This window comes from Bos mutus, chromosome 24 (assembly GCF_027580195.1).
Source record: "Bos mutus isolate GX-2022 chromosome 24, NWIPB_WYAK_1.1, whole genome shotgun sequence".
NCBI classification, from domain to species: domain Eukaryota; kingdom Metazoa; phylum Chordata; class Mammalia; order Artiodactyla; family Bovidae; genus Bos; species Bos mutus.
In genome coordinates this window covers 52,896,765-52,917,420 of record NC_091640.1, presented here as the reverse complement: position 1 = coordinate 52,917,420, position 20,656 = coordinate 52,896,765, and the positions used below count along the sequence as shown (strand labels likewise).

The 20,656-nt window shown below is 38.1% G+C and overlaps 1 protein-coding gene across 1 annotated transcript in view; it reads right to left on the bottom strand.

The window, feature by feature from the left end:
- The window catches only part of DCC (DCC netrin 1 receptor), an 877,980-nt gene that overhangs the window by 211,679 nt on the left and 645,645 nt on the right, over window positions 1-20,656 (bottom strand). The gene's annotated exons all lie outside the window — the stretch shown is intronic.

The window sequence follows — 20,656 nt, the reverse complement described above, 5'->3', positions numbered from 1 at the left end:
ACAGTTAGAACTGGACATGGAACAACAGAATGGTTCCAAATAGGAAAAGGAGTACGTCAAGGCTGTATATTGTCACCCTGTTTATTTAACATATACGCAGAGTACATCATGAGAAACGCTGGGCTGGAAGACGCACAAGCTGGAATCAAGATTGCTGGGAGAAATATCAATGACTTCAGATATGCAGATGACACCACTCTTATGGCAGAAAGTGAGGAAGAACTAAAAAGCCTCTTGATGAAAGTGAAAGAGGAGAGTGAAAAAGTTGGTTTAAAGCTCAACAGAAAACAAAGATCATGGCATCTGGTCCCATCACTTCATGGGAAGCCAATTAGTAGGCTTAAAATACTCAGCAAACCATGTGAACAGATTTGCTGTCATCTAGACTTTGTTTCATTTACACAGCACAGGAAAAACTGATTTAATGTAATTCTTAAGTCCCTAGAGTTTAAGAATGGTAAATGGAGATGGGCTTCAACTTCAAGTCACCAGCTGCATTAGCCTCTTACAAGAGGCTTTGAAATCAGGCACTGACTGTTCCTCTCTAGCTATGAAAATTCTACATGGCATCTTTTTCCAACAGAAGACTGCATCAAAATTTTGTTTGGTGTCACCATCCACTGTCATTAATGATCTTAGCTAGATCTTCCGTATAATTTGCTGCAGGTTTTATAAAGCACTTGCTGCTTCATCCTCACTTTGATGTTATAGAGACGGCTTCTGTCCTGAAACCTCATGAACCAACCTCTGCTAGCTTCTCACTTTTCTTCTGTAGCTTCCGCACCTCTCTCAATCGTCACAGAATTAAAAATCTCTGATTTAGGCTTTAGCTTAAGGGAATATTGTGGCTAGTTTGTCTTCTGTCTAGACCACTAAAACTTTCTCTGTATCAGCAATGTATTTGCATCCTTATCATTACTTTGATCACTGGAGTAGTACTTTAAATTTTCTTGAAGAACTTTTCCTTTGCATTCACAACTTGGCTAATTGTTCAGCCCAAGAGCCTAGCTTTTAGCAGATCTGGACCTTCGGCCTCCCTTTCTCAGTAAACTTCATCTTCTCTAGCTCTTGATCTAAGATGAGAGCTGTGTGCCTCTTCCTTTCACTTGAACATTAAGAGGTCATTGTAGATTTACTAACTGGCCTACTATTAATGTTGCTGTGTCCTGGGGATGAGAAAGGCCCAAGAAGAGGGAGTCAGGAATGGCCAGTCAGCAGAGGAGTCAGAACTCATGAAACATCCATGCTGTAAGCTCACTGTCTGGTATGAGTACAGATTGTGGCCTCCTCACGCAACAGCAATAGTAACGTCAAGGATCACAAATCACAGATCACCATAACACGTGACCATCAGACACATTGTTGAAGTAAGGACACAATCACCAAAACATGACACGGAGACACAAAATGAGTAAGTGCTGTGGGAAAATGGTGCTCATACGGGGGTTCAATGGTTCATAAACCTTCAGCTTGTAAAAAAAGTACAGTATCTACGAAGCACAACAGAAATGAAGCACAATGAAACGAGGTGTGCTGTATATAAATTTAGTGCCTGAAGTTTAGAAATCTACTCTCTCACAATTCCGAAGCCTAGAAGTCAGAAAGCACAGTTGTCAGATGGACGACACTGCCCCGGAGAGTCTAAGAGAGAAACCTTCCTTGCGTTTCGCTCCTGGGGGCTGCCGGCTTTCCTCCTTGGCTGCACCCCTCTAATCTCTGCCTCTGTCTTCCAGGACTCCCTCCCGCCTCCTCCTCTCTGTTTTTCCCCTGTGTGTCTTTCATAAGGAGACATCCTTAGATATAGAGCTCACCTAACAATCTAGAAAAACCTTATCTAGAGATTCTTAATTACATCTGCAAACCCCTTCTCCAAATTCAGTCACATTCAGAGGTTCTGCAGATTAGGAGTCAAACACATCTTTTGGGGGACCCCATTTATACTACTACACCTTATAAAGTGGCATATGGAAGAAGTCTAAAATGGAGGATTTCTAAAATGTCACTTCTCTCATTGCTAAGACTATGTTGACACTCACTTAAATGCTTATAGAAAAAAAAGATCTTTTGGCTTATAACACTATGACTTCTCAGAAATATTCTAGGCAACAGGCACTCACAAATGATGTTTAAGGGGGTGAAAGTCGTCCTCATTAAAGAACTATTTTAGTTCTTATTTATATAAATGAACATACAATGGAGCAGTAGAAATGCAATCCAACTTGCTATGTTTTCTTTTAATGATTTATAACACAATCCGTTACTTCTGAAATATACAATCATTTTGTTTTCTATTCTAACAAGACAGTAAAATATTTAGAGACCAATTATCCTTATTGAATGAGTAGAATTTGAAATAACATGGTATTTTTTAAATTGATTAATTTATTTATTTTACTTTGCAATATTGTATTGGTTTTGCCAGTATGGCTAAAATGTTCTTTTAAGATTTGGGCTGTGTGTAACCAGTGGCCACTTCCAAATGAGTGTTAATTAAAATCTGTAAGTAATTTACATACTGGGCATGCTATCTAGTTACTTGATCAACTGATTAATATGCTGCAAGGTAGATAGTGCTAGAAATAATAAACTGTATTCCAAATAATAAATTGAATGCCCATAATTTGCTAATTTATCTGTACTAGTCTCATGACTACTATACATCTTATTCTCCACATTTGTATAATGGACTTACAATGGTTAAAGTATACTCCTACACACAACCTGAGATATACCATGCCACATTTTAATAAAATGCCACATTTTAAAGGTAATTTAAAAAAAAATTCTTGATGGGGAACACATGTATACCTGTGGCAGATTCATTTTGATATATGGCAAAACCAATACAATATTGTAAAGTTAAAAAATAAAATTAAAAAAAAAATTCAAAAAAAAAAGGAAAAAAAATAACACAGTAAAGCGAAAAAAAAAAAATTCTTGACCAATAAATTTTATTGAAATCTTAACTGTTATCTACACATCTCTTTGTCCCTCCACCAACCTCAGAAAAATTAAATGCCTAGACACAGTCCTAAGAAAGAGCAGGATTTGTATCACCACGGGCCCACTTAGATATGGGGAGGAAGACAGGCTACAGTGTCTAGATGGCGGGAGAGGCCAGCAGTCACTCAAATGTGCACGGTCAGGACTCTTCAAAGTAATTAAGGGGATCAGAAGTTGGACTCCGAATGTCTTTATGGGAGCATAAGGAGCTTCATGTTGAGAAATTCTGGATATTGAACAAAGCAGAGAACAACCAAAGTATAGGGCACAACTGCCCGGCGCTGGCTTGGTGGTGGTGTAGCTGCCGGTCATGTCCGACTTTTTGCCACCCATGGACTGCAGCCTGCGAGTCTTCTCTGTTCATGGGATTTCCCTGGTAAACACACTGGAGCAGGTTGCCATTTCCCACTCCAGAGGATTTTCTTGACCCAGGGATTGAACCTGTGGCTCCTGTATTGGCAGAAGCATTCTTTACCACTGAGCTACTTGGGAAGCCCCCAGTGCTGACTAGAATTAATTGTTATAACAGAGTAATCGCTATTATTTTTCATGGACTGGTTTTCAGAAAAGGTGTGACAGGGAGGAAAAGAACACAAACCGGTATTTATTTTATACTGAGAGTGCAATACCGTCTTTCATTACTAAATTGCATTTTAAAAAGGTCACAACTGGGATTCAAAAGACCACCACGGCGTAGTTTTAGCTTCTTTTTTAACCTTGTGTCTCAGCTTCCAGGGATGTTTTTGAATACAGAATACTATTTTTTCATGATACTGGATATGCGACAATAGAAAGAAAGGCTTGGTGGTGGTGAAGACTTGCTGACGGGCTAAATGATTTGCACGTAAGTTTCCAGCAACCCTTCCAGTATTCTTGCCTGGAAACTCCCATGGACAGAGCAGCCTGGCAAGCTACAGTCCATGCAGTCACAAAAGAACTGGACATGGCTCATTGACTAAACAACAATAACAACAATAAAAGATTATATATGGTAGATTTGGAAAAAGTTTAAAAATCATTTAGTTTTTTAATTCACCTTCTACAGCAAGAATTTTTTTCCCCCTGATTTAGCTTGTACTACCAACAACTTCAGCCATTTAGTATTCTGACTAATATTAAATAAATGATAAGAACACTTGAAAATACAACTATAACTCAGATAATAATTCATTATATTATTCTGAATTCATCTACAACTGTAAAGTAAAAGCATTGAAACCTACTAAGGTGAGAGTCCAAGAGATTATGAAGTGCTAAGAAAACAAAAAGATTCATCACAGTTCCTATTCCAGTCACAGAATTTAGAATATAGATACTAGGCAAATAGTATGGACAGGGAGAAGATTCACAGAAAGATAAGAAGTATCTCACATGGAGATTAACAATAGACATTCCTGTTTACATTTACCTAATGAACATTGAATTGAACATTGAATCTAACATTCCTAGGTTATTGTTATTGTTAGGTAGATTCATTCTAAGTAACAAGAGACATTTCCTATAAACTTTTATCTTAGATCCACCCATTACAACCCTCAGGGCAAAATTATGTTGTATTAAAATTGTGAACAATTAAAATTGCTTATATTAACTTGAGAATAAACATGAATTTCCTGTGTAAATAACAAAGTTACCAAATAATAACAACAAAGTAAGCTGACTTTCTTCCAGGATGGCTTATACAGCACACACTATATAAATTTTCAATGACCTATTCTGATCCTTCAGTCTGAAACACAGCTGGGGTTTATGTTCCCTATTGCTTTCATTGTACAAAAGAGAATCATGGATAAAGAAAGGGTAAAGCTACCTTCCTTCTGTACTTTCTTTACCAGTAAAGGACTTATTTCAATGGGCTTTTGTGATCGGACTTCTCAAACTTCAGGTCAAAAATCATTCTTGATAATTCTTATATTCTGCTTCAAAAAACACAAAGCAGGATTTTGTTAACCAACACCTATCATGTACTTCATTTCAAAATAATAAAATGTTCTCTACCTAGTGCTTATTCATTTTTTATTCATGTATGTCAACTATTCTAGAGGCTGCTGAAGTGCATTGATTTTTCTGATTTAAAATGCTTGCATGTCATAAACTCAAAACTTCTATATTCCATGCATGAAGGGATTATTCTTGATGTGGGTGGGTGATGCTGAGGTTAGCATTATAATTTACATTGTATTCACTGAACTCAGAATGCACTCTGGGAGTTATAAACGTTCATATCTCCACAGGCTGAGATCTATTTCTAAGAGCACTCAAGTTAAATTTATTCTCTGAAGATACAATGTGACAGTCGGGAATCATTCTTGATGGGGATTTGTGACAGACATAAGGAGACAGATACAATGCAGCTTGGTATCTTTGGTGCTCTTGAAAAGATAAAAGTTTCAGCATACTGAAATGATAAAATAATTACTTAATTGTCTATTAAAGGACTTCCACTTCTGATCAAAATGGGTTAACAGGGACAAGATGTACCCTTTTGCCTGGATCCATTAAAAAAAAAAATACAGGAAACAAGTTTTCTTATTTTGGACATCAGGCAGATCAGGTTTCTCTCTTAGAGCAGAGAAAAAAAGTGAGCCCACTGATTCCCTCTATTTACTGCTCAGAAAAATTTCCAAGGATGCAGAAGAGAAAGGAGAAATACAGAAGGAGACCAGTGGTCTCCCTGAATTGCAGACATGGAGTTGGAAGTCTGAGATGACCAAAGCAACTGGAGCTTGTGGGCAAGAGTAGCAGAGAAATGCAGAGAAGGAGAATTCTGAACATCTACAGAGGTTGTCTCCTGTCTCCATGTGAGCACTTGGTGTATGTGTATGGGGAAATTTCCCAAGGCTTGGGAAAGAACCACCTAAGAGTAGAAAGTAAAAAAATTCTTTGGTGCTCACCCAGGGCTAGGAAAAACTGGATTTCCACAAGCCAGATGGTCAATCATGTAATTCATGGGATTTTGAGTAGACTACTCAGAAGGTACTGCCTTGGTTTTAGGGTAAACTAGCCCAGGGACGGGGGAGCCTGGTGGGCTGCCGTCTATGGGGTCGCACAGAGTCGGACACGACTGAAGCGACTTAGCAGCAGCAGCAGCCCTGTGTTACTATGTGTTCTTGAACGATGTTATTTAAAAGCAAGTCTCAAGAGAATCAAAGTTGTTCCAAGCAACTTAATTGCATCCTAGCATAAAACTTAAGAATATTTTAAAATAAATATATAAATATCTCCAACTTCCCACAAGATAAATGCATTATGTAAAAAGCACACAAAACTACCAAACACGAAGGAAAGTAGAAATATACATTCCATAATGAGAAGGAAAATTAAGAAATAGAGATGAAATAGATAAAGACTGAGTAAAGAGTTAGTATAACTATATTCCATATGTTCAAGAGGGTAGAGGAAAACTGAGCATATTAACTGAACTATGGAATACATAAAAAAAAAAAAAAGACTCAAACCATCCTGTGGAGATGAGCACTCCCAAGTGTAATATGAAAAATACAGTGGATGGGATAAGATTTAGATCAGATGAGTCACTTCAGGAAGAAACATAGTGACTTTAAGGATATAGTAATAGAAACGATCCAAAATGAATTAGGGTAAAAAGAATGAAAAAACAAACAAAGAATCGGTGAGCTCTGTGATACAACCTAAAACACCATACCGTATATGCAATTGGAAGCACAAATTGAGAGGAGTAAGGCTGGGAGGAACAAAACAACCAAGCAAACAAAACTATTTGAAAAACCAATGGCCAATTTTTTTTCAAATTCAATGAACCCAACAAACCCATCAATGCAAGAATTTCAACAGATTCCAAGCAGAAGAAACATAAATAAAACTACACAGAGACATAATAATGAAATTGTATAAAATCAGTGGCAAAGAAAAAGATTTTAAAGCAACCATAAAAAAGACATATTATGTACAGAGGTACAAAGATATGAATGACTGCAGTAGTCTAATTGAAATCATAGCAATTTAGGAGACAGAAAAAAATAACACTAAAAACGCTGAAAGGAAAAATTGTTTAGAATTCCATTTCTAGTGGTAATGTATTTAAAAATCAAAGAAAAATAAAAATGTTTTTAGATATATGAAAATTAAAAAAAAAACACCAGCATAATTCCATTACAAGAAATATTAAGGAAGTGCTTCAGGAAGAAAAATAACGCATGAAAATCTAGATAAACACAGTTAAGATATAAAATATATTTTTAACCATTAAAGAGATTTCACTGTTGAAAGAAAAAGTAATAGCAATGTACCGTGAAGTGGTATAATATTCCAATAAGGTCAACAGAAATAAGTTAAAGATCCATACTACAAATTCTAAAGCAATCACTAAAGAAACAAAATAGCTATAGCTAATGAGTACCCAGATAATCACGATGGTGTGATCACTCACCTAGAGCCAGACATCCTGGAATGTGAAGTCAAGTGGGCCTTAGAAAGCATCACTACAAACAAAGCTAGTGGAGGTGATGGAATTCCAGTTGAGCTATTTCAAATCCTAAAAGATGATGCTGTGAAAGTGCTGCACTCAATATGCTGGCAGATTTGGAAAACTCGGCAGTGGCCACAGGACTGGAAAAGGTCAGTTTTCATTCCAATCCCAAAGAAAGGCAATGCCAAAGAATCTCAAACTACCACACAATTGCACTCATCTCACACGCTAGTGGGAGAAGGCAATGGCACCCCACTCCAGTACTCTTGCCTGGAAAATCCCATGGACGGAGGAGCCTGGTAGGCTGCAGTCCATGGGGTCGCGAAGAGTCAGACACGACTGATCGACTTCACTTTCACTTTTCACTTTCATGCATTGGAGGAGGAAATGGCAACCCACTCCAGTGTTCTTGCCTGGAAAATCCCAGGGACGGCGGGGCCTGGTGGGCTGCCGTCTATGGGGTCGCACAGAGTCAGACACGATTGAAGCAACTTAGCAGCAGCAGCAGTACATGCTAGTAAAGTAATGCTCAAAATTCTCCAAGCCAGGCTTCAGCAATACGTGAACCATGAACTTCCAAGTTCAAGCTGGTTTTAGAAAAGGCAGAGGAACCAGAGATCAAATTGCCAACATCTGCTGGACCATTGAAAAAGCAAGAGAGTTCCAGAAAAACATGTATTTCTGCTTTATTGACTATGCCAAAGCCTTTGACTGTGTGGATCACAATAAACTGTGGAAAATTCTGAAAGCGATGGGAATACCAGACCACCTGACCTGCCTCTTGAGAACCTGTATGCAGGTCAGGAAGCAACAATTAGAACTGGACACAGAACAACAGACTGGTTCCAAATACGAAAAGGAGTATGTTAAGGCTGTATACTGTCACTCTGCTTATTTAACTTATATGCAGAGTACATCATGAGAAATGCTGGGCTGGAAGAAGCACAAGCTGGAATCAAGATTATCAGGATAAAAATCAATGACCTCAGATATGCAGATGACACCACCCTTATGGCAGAAAGTGAAGAGGAACTAAAAAGCCTCTTGATGAAAGTGAAAGATGAGAGTGAAAAAGTTGGCTTAAAGCTCAACATTCAGAAAACGAAGATCATGGCATCCGGTCCCATCACTTCATGGGAAATAGATGGGGAAACAGTGGAAACAGTGTCAGACTTTATTTTTGGGGGCTCCAAAATCACTGCAGATGGTGATTGCAGCCATGAAATTAAAAGACCAGCTTACTCCTTGGAAGGAAAGTGAAAGCGAAGTCGCTCAGTTGTGTCCGACTCTTTGTGACCCCGTGGACTGTAGCCTACCAGGCTTCTCCATCCATGGGATTCTCCAAGCAAGAATACTGGAGCGGGTTACCATTTTCTTCTCCAGGGGATCTTCCCAACCCAGGGATTGAACCTGTGTCTCCCGCATTGGAGGCAGATGCTTTAACCTCTGAGCCCCAGAGAAGCCTGAAGGAAAGTTATGACCAACCTAGATAGCATATTCAAAAGCAGAGACATTAATTTGCCAAAAAAGGTCCATCTAGTCAAGGCTTTGGTTTTTCCAGTGGTCATGTATGGATGTGAGAGTTGGACTGTGAAGAAAGCTGAGCACCAAAGAATTGATGCTGTTGAACTGTGGTGTTGGAGAATACTCTTGAGAGTCCCTTGGACTGCAAGGAGATCCAACCAGTCCATTTTAAAGGAGATCAGTCCTGGGTATTCATTGGAAGGACTGATGCTGAAGCTGAAACTCCAGTACTTTGGCCACCTCATGCAAAGAGTTGACTCATTGGAAAAGACTCTGACGCTGGGAGGGATTAGGGGCAGGAGGAGAAGGGGATGACAGAGGATGAGATGGCTGGATGGCATCACCGACTCGATGGACATGAGTTTGGGTGAACTCCGGGAGTTGGTGATGGACAGGGAGGCCTGGCGTGCTGCAATTCATGGGGTTGCAAAGAGTCAGACACGACTGAGCGACTGAACTGAACTGAATGAGTTCACAAAGGATGTAAGATAAATGGCTAAAAACATTGAATTCCCAAAAATGGCAAGAAAGAGAACACACAAAGACCAGATTATCAACAAATATAACAATAAAACAAAAATAGCAGGACAGTAGATATAAACTCAACCATATCAATATCCATATTAAATGGAAATGGCCCAAGTCTCTCAATTCAAAGTCAGAAATTGTCATACTGGATAACCAAAGAAACAAAACCAAAATAAGACCAAACTATATTGCTGCCTATAAGAAACTCACTTTAAAGACACTAGTAATTTGAAAGTAAAATAGCAATGGAAAAATATATATCATGCTAACATACAAACAAAATATAGGCTGGAGCTGTTATATTAATAAACACAAAGCATATTTCAGAGCAAAGAATATTACAACTGATAAAGAGGTATAGCTCATCAATGCTAAAGCAGTTAATTCATCAATATGATATAACAATCCCTAAGTAATTGTGTGCCTGATAAGAGCTTCAAATTACATGCAGCAGAAAATGATTTACCTAAAAGAAGGAATATTAATCCACAAGGACAAATGCTTAGTAATACAATATATTGAGACATCTGTTTCTCTCTCTTTTCTCCCCAAGTCAGCCCTGAATCTGGTTCACAACATAACAACTCTCAGATTTCTGGGACTCATATCTAAAGCTACAATTTGTATTTCCTCAGAACTTTTAGAATTGTGTCCTATCTCACTAGATCATATTATTCTGTTGTTGAATTAAAGAGATTTAACTTTGCCAGAATACCTTAGGAAGTATAGCTTATACAAAACAGAACTTCCCTGAAGTAAGTAACTTCTAGTGCAAGTCCTGAAAGTGAAAGTAAAATTGCTCAGTCGTGTCTGACTCTTTGCGACCCCATGGACTGTAGCCTACCAGGCTCCTCCCTCCATGGGATTCTCCAGGCAGGAATACTGGAGTGGGTTGCAATTTCCTTCTCCAGGAAAGCTTCCCGACCCAGGGATCAAACCCGGGTCTCCCGCATTGCAGGCAGACACTTTAACCTCTGAGCCACCAGGGAAGCCCTAGTGCAAGTCCTAATCATGCTCAAATTGATCCCAGCTTTCTTTCTCCATGCTAAGCAGGTTGATTTTTGCTGTTCTTGATAATGTTTATCCAAGTGTGTTAATGTATTCAACCTTATCAAAGATTATCTTCAACTTTTCTTGTTTTCTTTAGTTCTTTTGCTATCTTTCATTATTTATAAAATTGGGATGATACTTGATACTAAAATAATGTGGATGCTGAAGGAATAGATTGGTATTTGTAAAGTCCTTGGAAAAAATGTGCTGAGTACTTGTCTAGAAACACCAACTGACATGGAAAGCTAAGGAGAGATCTAGACTGTTCTAAACCAAATAAAATATTTTCTAGAAAAACAGAGAAGGTAGAGGAAAATTTTTTTATTGAATTCTTGAGTTTAATGCTGGTGGGATGAGTGAATCATATAATCCTATATATATATATATATAGTCATTACTCTATTGAGAAGACTTTTTCCTCTCTTGTTTCATAATAGTATTCGTCTATTGCAATACATTCCAAACAGCCTTAGAAAACTCACCAGCTGTATGACAATGTATCTGCTTTGGACTTCAGGGAGTAAAAAGTGAGAAAAGTTACAAATAGAATGATATGTATTAATGAATCACCCTGAGGCTGTCCTTAAACTTTCCTAGAAAATGCCTGTAGGTTTAGAAGGCAGTAACTGCAAAAAAAAAAAAAAAAAAAAAAAAAAAAACACATAAAAAAATAAAATCTATTCTTCATCCAGAGTAATGATCTCATAAAAGGATCTTTTCTCTCCTCACTCCTCTCTGGGAAGCAAGGTTCATGCTGAATGAATCTAACTCTCCCACTCAAGATTTTCTAATCAGCATTCCATTATAGCTGAATCCAGGAGTTAACACTTTTGTCTTTCACACTGAATTGAATGTCAGTCACTATGTTGTTCAGTATGGAAAGGCAAAAAGATAGGACACTGAAAGATGAACTCCTCAGGTTGGTAGGTGCCCAATATGCTACTGGAGATAGTGGAGAAATAACTCCAGAAAGAATGAAGAGATGAAGCCAAAGCAAAAACAACACCCAGCTGTGGATGTGACTGGTAATGGAAGTAGAGTCTGATGCTGTAAAGAGCAATATTGCATAGGAACCTGGAATGTTCGGTCCATGAATGAAGGCAAAGTGGAAGCGGTCAAACAGGAGATGACAGAGTGATTGTCAACATTTTAGGAATCAGTGAACTAAAATGGACTGGAATGGGTGAATTTAACTCAGATGACCATTATATCCACTACTGTGGGCAAGAATCCCTTAGAAGAAATGGAGTAGCCATCATAGTCGATAAGAGTCCTGAAATGTAGTACTTGGATGCAATCTCAAAAATGACAGAATGATCTCTGTTCACTTCCAAGGAAAACCATTCAATATCATGGTAATCCAAGTCTATGCCCCAACCAGTAACACTAAAGAAGCTGAAGTTGAACAGTTTTATGAAGACCTACAAGACCTTCTAAAACTAACACCAAAAAAAGATGTCCTTTTCATATAGGGGACTGCAATGCAAAAGTAGGAAGTCAAGAAACACCTGGAGTAACAGGGAAATTTGGCCTTGGAGTACAGAATGAAGTAGGGCAAAGGCTAATAGAGTTTTGCCAAGAGAATGCACCGGTCACAGCAAACACCCTCTTCCAACAACACAAGAGAAGACTCTACACATGGACATCACCAGATAGTCAATACAGAAATCAGACTGATTATATTCTTTTCAGCCAAAGATAAGCTCTATACAGTCAGCAAAAACAAGACTGGGAGCTGACTGTGACTCAGATCATGAACTCCTTATTGCCAAATTCAGACTTAAATTGAAGAAAGTAGGGAAAACCACTAGACCATTCAGGTATGACCTAAATCATATACCTTATCATTATACAGTGGAAGTGAGAAATAGATTCAAGGGATTAGATCTGATAGAGTGTCTGAAGAACTATGGATGGAGGTTCGTGACATTGTACAGGAGACAGTTATCAAGACCATCCCCAAGAAAAAGAAATGCAAAAAAGCAAAATGGCTGTCTGAAGAAGCCTTACAAATAGCTGTGAAAAGAAGAGAAGTGAAAAGCAAAGGAGAAAAGGAAAGATATACCCATTTGATTGCAGATTTCCAAAGAATAGAGAGGAGAGATAAAGCCTTCCTCAGTGATCAGTACAAAGAAATAGAGGAAAACAATAGAATGGGAAAGACCAGAGATCTCTTCAAGAAAATTAGAGATACCAAGGGAATATTTCATGCAAAGATGGGCACAATAAAGGACAGAAATGGTATGGACCTAACAGAAGCAGAAGATATCAAGAAGAGGTGGCAAGAATACACAGAAGAACTGTACAAAAAAGATCTTCAGGACCCAGATAATGATGATGGTGTGTGATCACTCACCTAGATCCAGAAATCCTGGAATGCGAAGTCAAGTGGACCTTAGGGAAGCATCACCACAAACAAAGCTAGTGGAGATGATGGAATTCCACTTGAGCTATTTCAAACCCTAAAATATGATGCTCTGAAAGTGCTGTACTCAATATGCCAGCAAATTTGGAAAACTCAGCAGTGGCCATAGGACTGGAAAAGGTCAGTTTTCATTCCTATCCCAAAGAAAGGCAATGCCAAAGAATGCTCAAACCACCACACAATTGCACCCATCTTACATGCTAGCAAAGTAATTCTCAAATTTCTCCAAGCCAGGGTTCAACAGTACATGAACCATGAACTTCCAGATTTTCAAGCTGGATTAGAAAAGACAGAGGAATCAGAGATCAAATCATCAACATCTGTTGGATCATCAAAAAAGTGAGAGAGTTCCAAAAAAACATCTACTTCTGCTTGATGACTATGCCAAAGCCTTTGACTGTGTGGATCACAACAAACTGTGGAAAATTCTTAAAGAAATGGGAATACCAGACCACCTGACCTGCCTCCTGAGAAATCTGTATGCAGGTGAAGAAGCAAGAGTTAGAACTGGACATGGAACAATACACTGGTTCCAAATCGGGATAGAAGCGTGTCAAGACTGTATACTGTCACCCTGATTATTTAACTTATATGCAAAGTACATGAAGTGAAATGCTGGGCTGGATGAAACACAAGCTGGAATCAACGTTACTGGGAGAAATATCAATAACCTCAGATATGCAGATGATACCACCCTTATAGCAGAAAGTGAAAAACCTTAGAGCCTCTTGATGAAAGTGAAAGAGGAGAGTGAAAAAGTTGGCTTAAAGCTCAACATTCAGAAAACGAAGATCATGACATCCGGTTCTAGCACTTCATGGCAAATAGATGGGGAAACAGTGGAAATAGTGGCTGACTTTATTTGTCTGGGCTCCAAAATCACTGCAGATGGTGATGACAGCCATGAAATTAAAATACACTTACTCCTTGGAAGGAAAGTTATAGCCAACCTAGACAGCATATTGAAAAGCAGAGACATTACTTTGTCAACTAAGGTCCATCTAGTCAAGGCTTTGGTTTTTCCAGTGGTCATATATGCTATTTTTTTTTTTAATTTAAATTTATTTATTTTAATTGGAGGCTAATTACTTTACAATATTGTATTGGTTTTGCCATACATCAACATGAATCTGCCACGGGTGTACACATGTTCCCCATCGGGGAGGGAGGTAGCAGTGGTCATATATGGATATGAGAGTTGGACTGTAAAGAAAGCCGAGCACAGAAGAATTGATGCTTTTGAACTTTGGTTTTGGAGAAGACTATTGAGAGTCCCTTGGACTGCACGGAGATCCAACCAGTCCATCCTAAAGGAGATCAGTCCTGGGTGTTCATTGGAAGGACTGATTTGAAGCTTAAACTCCAATACTTTGGCCACCTGATGTGAAGAGCTGACTCATTTGAAAAGACCCTAATGCTGGGAAAGATTAAGGGCAAGAGGAGAAGGGGACGACAGAGGATGAGATGGTTGGATGGCATCACTGACTCAATGGACATGGGTCTGGGGGACTCCGGGAGTTGCTGACGGACAGGGAGGCCTGGCGTGCTGTGGTTTATGGGGTCGCAAAGAGTGGGACATGACTGAGCGACTGAACTTAACTGATAGACAGATAACTGATATGTATTAATATTATATATTTATATATTTATATATATATATATATATGTGGATAACTGAATCACTTTGCTCTACACTGGAAACTAATGCATTTTAAAAAATTACCTATACTTGAATAAAAATTGGTTAAAAACTAAAAAAATAATGCAAATGTAAAAATAGTGAAATCAGAGTATATTTTCTAATCATGATAATCAGTAATAATAACTATCTAGGAAAACTCAAAATTGGAAAATTAAGCAACACAATAAGTCACAGAGCAAAAAGAAATCAAGGAAAATTCCGAAAATATTTTAAATTTAATGATAATAAATATATACATGTAAAAAATTGTGAAATGCAAGGACAGTGGTGCTTAGGGAAGTACCAATAGATTTAAATCTCTACATTATGAGATTTCACTTTAAGGAATTGCAAGAAAAAGTGCAAATTATGACTGAAATTAGTATAAGAACATAGTCAAGATAAGAGCAAATACGAAAGAAATAATAGATAATAGAAACAATTAGTAATGTTAAAGTCTCTTTCTTTGACAAGATCAACAAAATTGACAAACCCCTACCTAGAATGATCACAAATAAGAGAACATAAATCATTAGTATCAAAAATGTAAATATAGCTATTCCATAGATAACCCCAGACAGTAAGAGAATATCACGAATGAGCAACTCTAGGCCAGTAAATGTAGCAAAATAAAATAGATGAATTTCATGAAAAAATTTACTTGCCAAAATCAATACAAGAAAGAATTCAAAATATAAAAATACCTGTATATGTTAAAGAAATTTAATTCATTTCAAAATCTTTCCCTAAAAGGAAATCTCAGATATAGGTGGTTTTGTTAGTGAATTTTGTCAAATATTCAAGGAATAAGAAATAACAATCTTACACAAATTTTTCAGCTACAGAAAGAGCAATAATTCACATAATTTTATAAGTGGTATAAGCTTAGTTTAAAAAAAAGCCTGGAAAGTCACTAAATGAAAAGAAACTCATGGACATGTATACTTTATGAATATAGGCAAAAAAAAAAAAAAAAACAACATTAAATCCTACAACATAAGAATGGGTGTTTACTTTTCAAAAATCAATCAATATGATTAACAATATTAAAAATGATTACAAGAGGGAAAGTATAGGACCATCTCAAAAGACAGAAAATTATTTCGTGAAAATTCAACAAATATTCATGGCAACACTTATAAAGCTAGGAATAGTAAGTGAAAGTGAGTGAAAGTGATGTCGCTCAGTCATGTTGGACTCTTTGCGACCCCGTGGACTGTAGCCTACCAGGCTCCTCCATCCATGGGACTTTCCAGGCAAGAGTACTAGAGTGGGGTGCCATTTCCTTCTCCAGGGGATCTTCCCAACCCAGGGATCGAACCCGGGTCTCCTGCCCTGCAGGCAGATTCTTTACTGACTGAGCTATAAGGGAAGCTGGAAATGGCAAGATAATTTTCTTTACTTGAGGACGTGCTGTTAGTTTTTGAAGCACAGGACGTGAACATAGAATGGTACACAAAGGTTGCATCAGTCATTCAGAAATCAATTTGTTTGCAGCAAACAGTTGGAAAATAAATTTAAAGATACATACATATCTTTATCTTATAAATCTATCTATATATCTTTAAAGGCATCTTAGCACACATACATGCACATGTATCTTTAAATTTATTTTCCAGTTGTTGGCTGCAAACAGATGTTTTTTTTTTTTTTTGTACATTAACCTTGATGTCCTAAGACCTGTTAAATTCAACTGTTTGTTCTACTATTAATAGTTTTGTAGATCCTCTGAGATTTTCCATTTAAAAGAGCATATCATATGCAAATAGAAACAGTTTTATACTTATTTTCTGATCTTCATGCCTTTTACAGTAAGTCACCTACATACGAGTGAATTCTGTTCTGAGAACACGTTTGTAATTCCAATTTGCCAGTTTGTTTGCTATGTACACACACACACACACACACACAAACTGCTCAGCTGCTTCAGTTGTATCCGACTCTTTGTGACACTGTGGACTATAGCCCACTAGGCTCCTCTGTCCATGGAATTGTCCAGGCAAGAATACCGGAATGGGTTGCCGTGCCCTCCTCCAGGGGATCTTTCCCACTCAGGGATGGAATCTGCGTCTCCTGGAGTGCAGGTGGATTCTTTACCGCTGAGCCACTGGGGAACCCTATATATGTGTGGGTGTATATACACACCCACACATATTTATATATGTTTTAGAACTTAATCTAACAAAAATATTCAAGACAACAAAACAACTACACTAAAACTAAAAAATACTGCTGAGAGAAATTAAAGAAGAAATTTAAAACTACATAGTATACTGTATGTGAATTAAAATTCAATAAAGCTCTTTTAAGAACTCAATAAATTGTACACTTTATATATTATTCTATATATATTCTAGTTCATTATCTATAAAAATAGTGCCACAAAGGTAAAAAGGTGGGAGGTGGGAAGGAGGCTGAAGAGGGAGGGGACATAGGTTTACCTACGGCTGATTCATGTTGATCTATGGCAGAAACCAACACAATATTGTAAAACAATTATCCTTCAACTAAAGATAAAATTTTTAAAAAATTATAAAAAAAGATAAAGTGATTGATGGATAAATTGATCAATAGATTTTTAGACAATAAATATTAAGTTCTTTTCAAAAGGAACAGAATTTTAAATTAACTTTGCTAAACATTAAAACTCCAACATATTGGCCAGCTGATACAAAGAACTGACTCATTGGAAAAGACCCTGATGCTGGGAAAGATTGAAGGCGGGAAGAGAAGGGGACGACAGATGATGTGATGGTTGGATGGCATCACTGACTCAATGGACATGAGCTTGAGTAAGCTCCGGGAGTTGGTGATGGACAGGGAAGCCTGGCGTGCTGCAGTCCATGGGGTCACAGAGAGTCGGACATGACTGAGTGACTGAACTGAAACACTGCTATAATTCAGATATCATGGATCTATACCATGCATTTATACCAAAGTTGACCTTAGGACTTTTGAACTAAAAAGGAGGAAGATTTCAAAGGATTAATTATAATAAACACTGGTTAATGAAGCTCTACGCCTGCACTAGGCAAGCTGTGTTTTGTTTTGTTTTAAATCAGGCAACATTAGATATTTTGCAAAACGGTCATGTACTTCTAGCCCTAATGCAGGTCATAGTGCCTGGTGTCTAAATAATGAGTTACCATACCTGATAAACAAAACACTATTTGGAAGTTCTGATCTCTCACCAAAGAAAAGAGGAGGTTTATTGGTCAGTTACAAACCACATAGCTTTTTACAGTCTAAAATACAATCATGATATCAATATTTGATATCAAGTTATGGCTGACCCTATGTTTAAATGGGTTGGAACTTTCCTTAATTCATTTTTAATTGTAAAACTGTCATGCTGTTCTGCTGCTGTTTGGTCTCTAAGTCACGTCCAACTCTTTGCAGACCCCATGGACTGCAGCTCACCAGGCTCCTCTGTCCGTGGAATTCTCCAGGCAAGAATACTGGAGTGGGTTGTCATTTTCTTCTCCAGGGGATCTTCCCAATGCAGGGACTGAACCCATGTCTCCTGCTTGGCAGGCAGATTCTTTACCACTGAGCCGCCTGGGAAGCCTCATATAAAATGTCTCAATTAAAAGCTTTAAAATTGCATTTTAAATACCTTTTTAAAAAATACTATAAAACTGATATGCTGATTTTAATATTTAATAGAATAAATAAAACATTGATGGTTTCTTTGTAGAGTTCAAACGTAGACTCGAATGAATCTTTTATCTTTATAAAAATTAGAACTTAAGCTATGTTTAACATATATTTTGGCCAAGTGATGGAAATTCATATTAAAAGAATCCCAGTTTATTTGTATAACCATGGAGATAGTGGAACAATACTGATAAAACAACTATTTTACATTTTATGTTAAGACATGGAAGTGTTAGTCACTCAGTTGTGTCCAACTCTGCGACCCCATAGGCTGAGCCCACCAGGCTCCTCTAGCCATGGGATTCTCCAGGCAAGAATACTGGAGTGGTTGCCATTCCCTTCTCCCAGGGGATCTTCTCAACCCAGGGATGGAACCCAGGTCTCCTGCCCTGCAGGTGAATCCTTTACCATCTGAGCCACCAGGGAAACCCTATGTTTTGACATGGTATGTTTAAAGTTTCAACAGAATTTAAATACATATGTTTGTGGCAGCGGGTGGGGGTGGGGTGGGGATGGAGGGAGTGGCTGTATGTGTGTAATTTCTCTTTTCAGGTAAGTTTTACCATGCATACTCATGCTTATCTATCACTGAGACAGGTTCATATTCCATTTTTACCTTTATCAGTTTTCCTACTCTTTAAAACATATCTTACAATGGAAAAAATCTCTTCTTTAAGCTTTTGGAAAGATTTGCCACAGTATTATGGAGAAGGCAATGGCACCCCACTCCAGTACTCCTGCCTGGAAAATCCCATGGACGGAGGAGCCTGGTGGGCTGCAGTCCACAGGGTCGTGAAGAGTCGGACACGACTAAGTGGCTTCACTTTCACTTTTCACTTTCATGCATTGGAGAAGGGAATGGCAACCCATTCCAGTGTTCTTGCCTGGAGAATCCCAGGGACAGGGGAGCCTGGTGGGCTGCCGTCTATGGAGTCGTGAAGAATAGGACATGATTGAGCGGCTTCACTTTCACTTTTCACTTTCATGCATTGGAGAAGGAAATCGCAACCTACTCCAGTGTTCTTGCCTGGAGAATCCCAGGGACAGGGGAGCCTGGTGGGCTGCCATCTATGGGGTCGCAAAGAGTCAGACATGACTGAAGCGACTTAGCAGCAGCAGCAGCCACAGTATTAATCTCTCAAATGCCTCAACTTTACTAGACTTGGAAACTCATGGGAGAGTCTCCTTGTAATAAGAAGCACCATTATCAAAAGCACACGGTGAAACAATGCAGTTTTCCTTCATGACTTCTCTGTGAATTGGCATCCTGACCTCATTGCTCGAGAGCCTGTGTACTGCCACGGGTCTCTCTCCCTCTGGTGTGTGGCATCAAGATGAACTGTCAGAGATGGTGTGGTATACTGCATAATGGACAAATCAGAGTCCCCTGACATAGGTTTGAAGGCCATAAAATATGAATTTTGTGATTGCCTCTGCATTCAAACTCAGGGACTGACAGAGGGAATATTATTTCCAAATGCCAAGCTAACTAAAATTGTGCAGATTTGCAGAAGGTGCTCCTCTTATTAGTGTTTGAAGCAATTACTGAGAGAATGGGTCAGTGCAGATTTCCTCCAGCACTGACAAAACCCTTCCTTCCTACTGCATTTTAGCTATTCAAATTCAAATCAGGCTTCTCATCACAAATGCTCTGTTTCTGAGAGACACTGCAAATAAGTAGCAATCCAATCAGGTTGCCTTTTCACTGAGAAGGTCACTGTACTTCAGTGCAAATAATATCATGTTACATCAACAGGTAGAATCAGCTTGCCTTCTGCTTTATGACAACTGTTTAACTTCCTGGCACCCTACATATGACACAGATTCATTTTATTTCCCTCTGCTAATGATATAATCTCTTATTGCATTATGGAAAATCTGATATAAAATGAATGTGAAAACTTTATACCTGTTAACTCTCTCTGAATAAACAAATTTTCAATGAGTTCAGAAACATCACCTTAGAATTATTATGTTCAGTAAAATGCGGTAAAACACAGTAAAAGAACTTGAACTGAAAGGGACCAGGAAGATATGTGGAGAAGAGTTTGATTGCTCTGAGTTACTGGCTTGATTGAAAATTCTTTTTTAAAAAATCTTGTTGTCATGAGAGCCACCAAGTTTTGTCTATAAATACTACTGGGAAAAAAGATAATGTGACTGTATAATTCAAAATTTAAGAAAAATCAACAGTAACTTTCTAGTGAGAAAAATAATATGCTGACTCTTTTTGTAAGAATTGTTAAGATTAGAAGTCTCCGTTGACAGAGGAAAAAGAAAAAAAAAAAAGTTCCAATGCACTGTATTCTTATGACACAGGCAGGGTACACACCAGGTCACC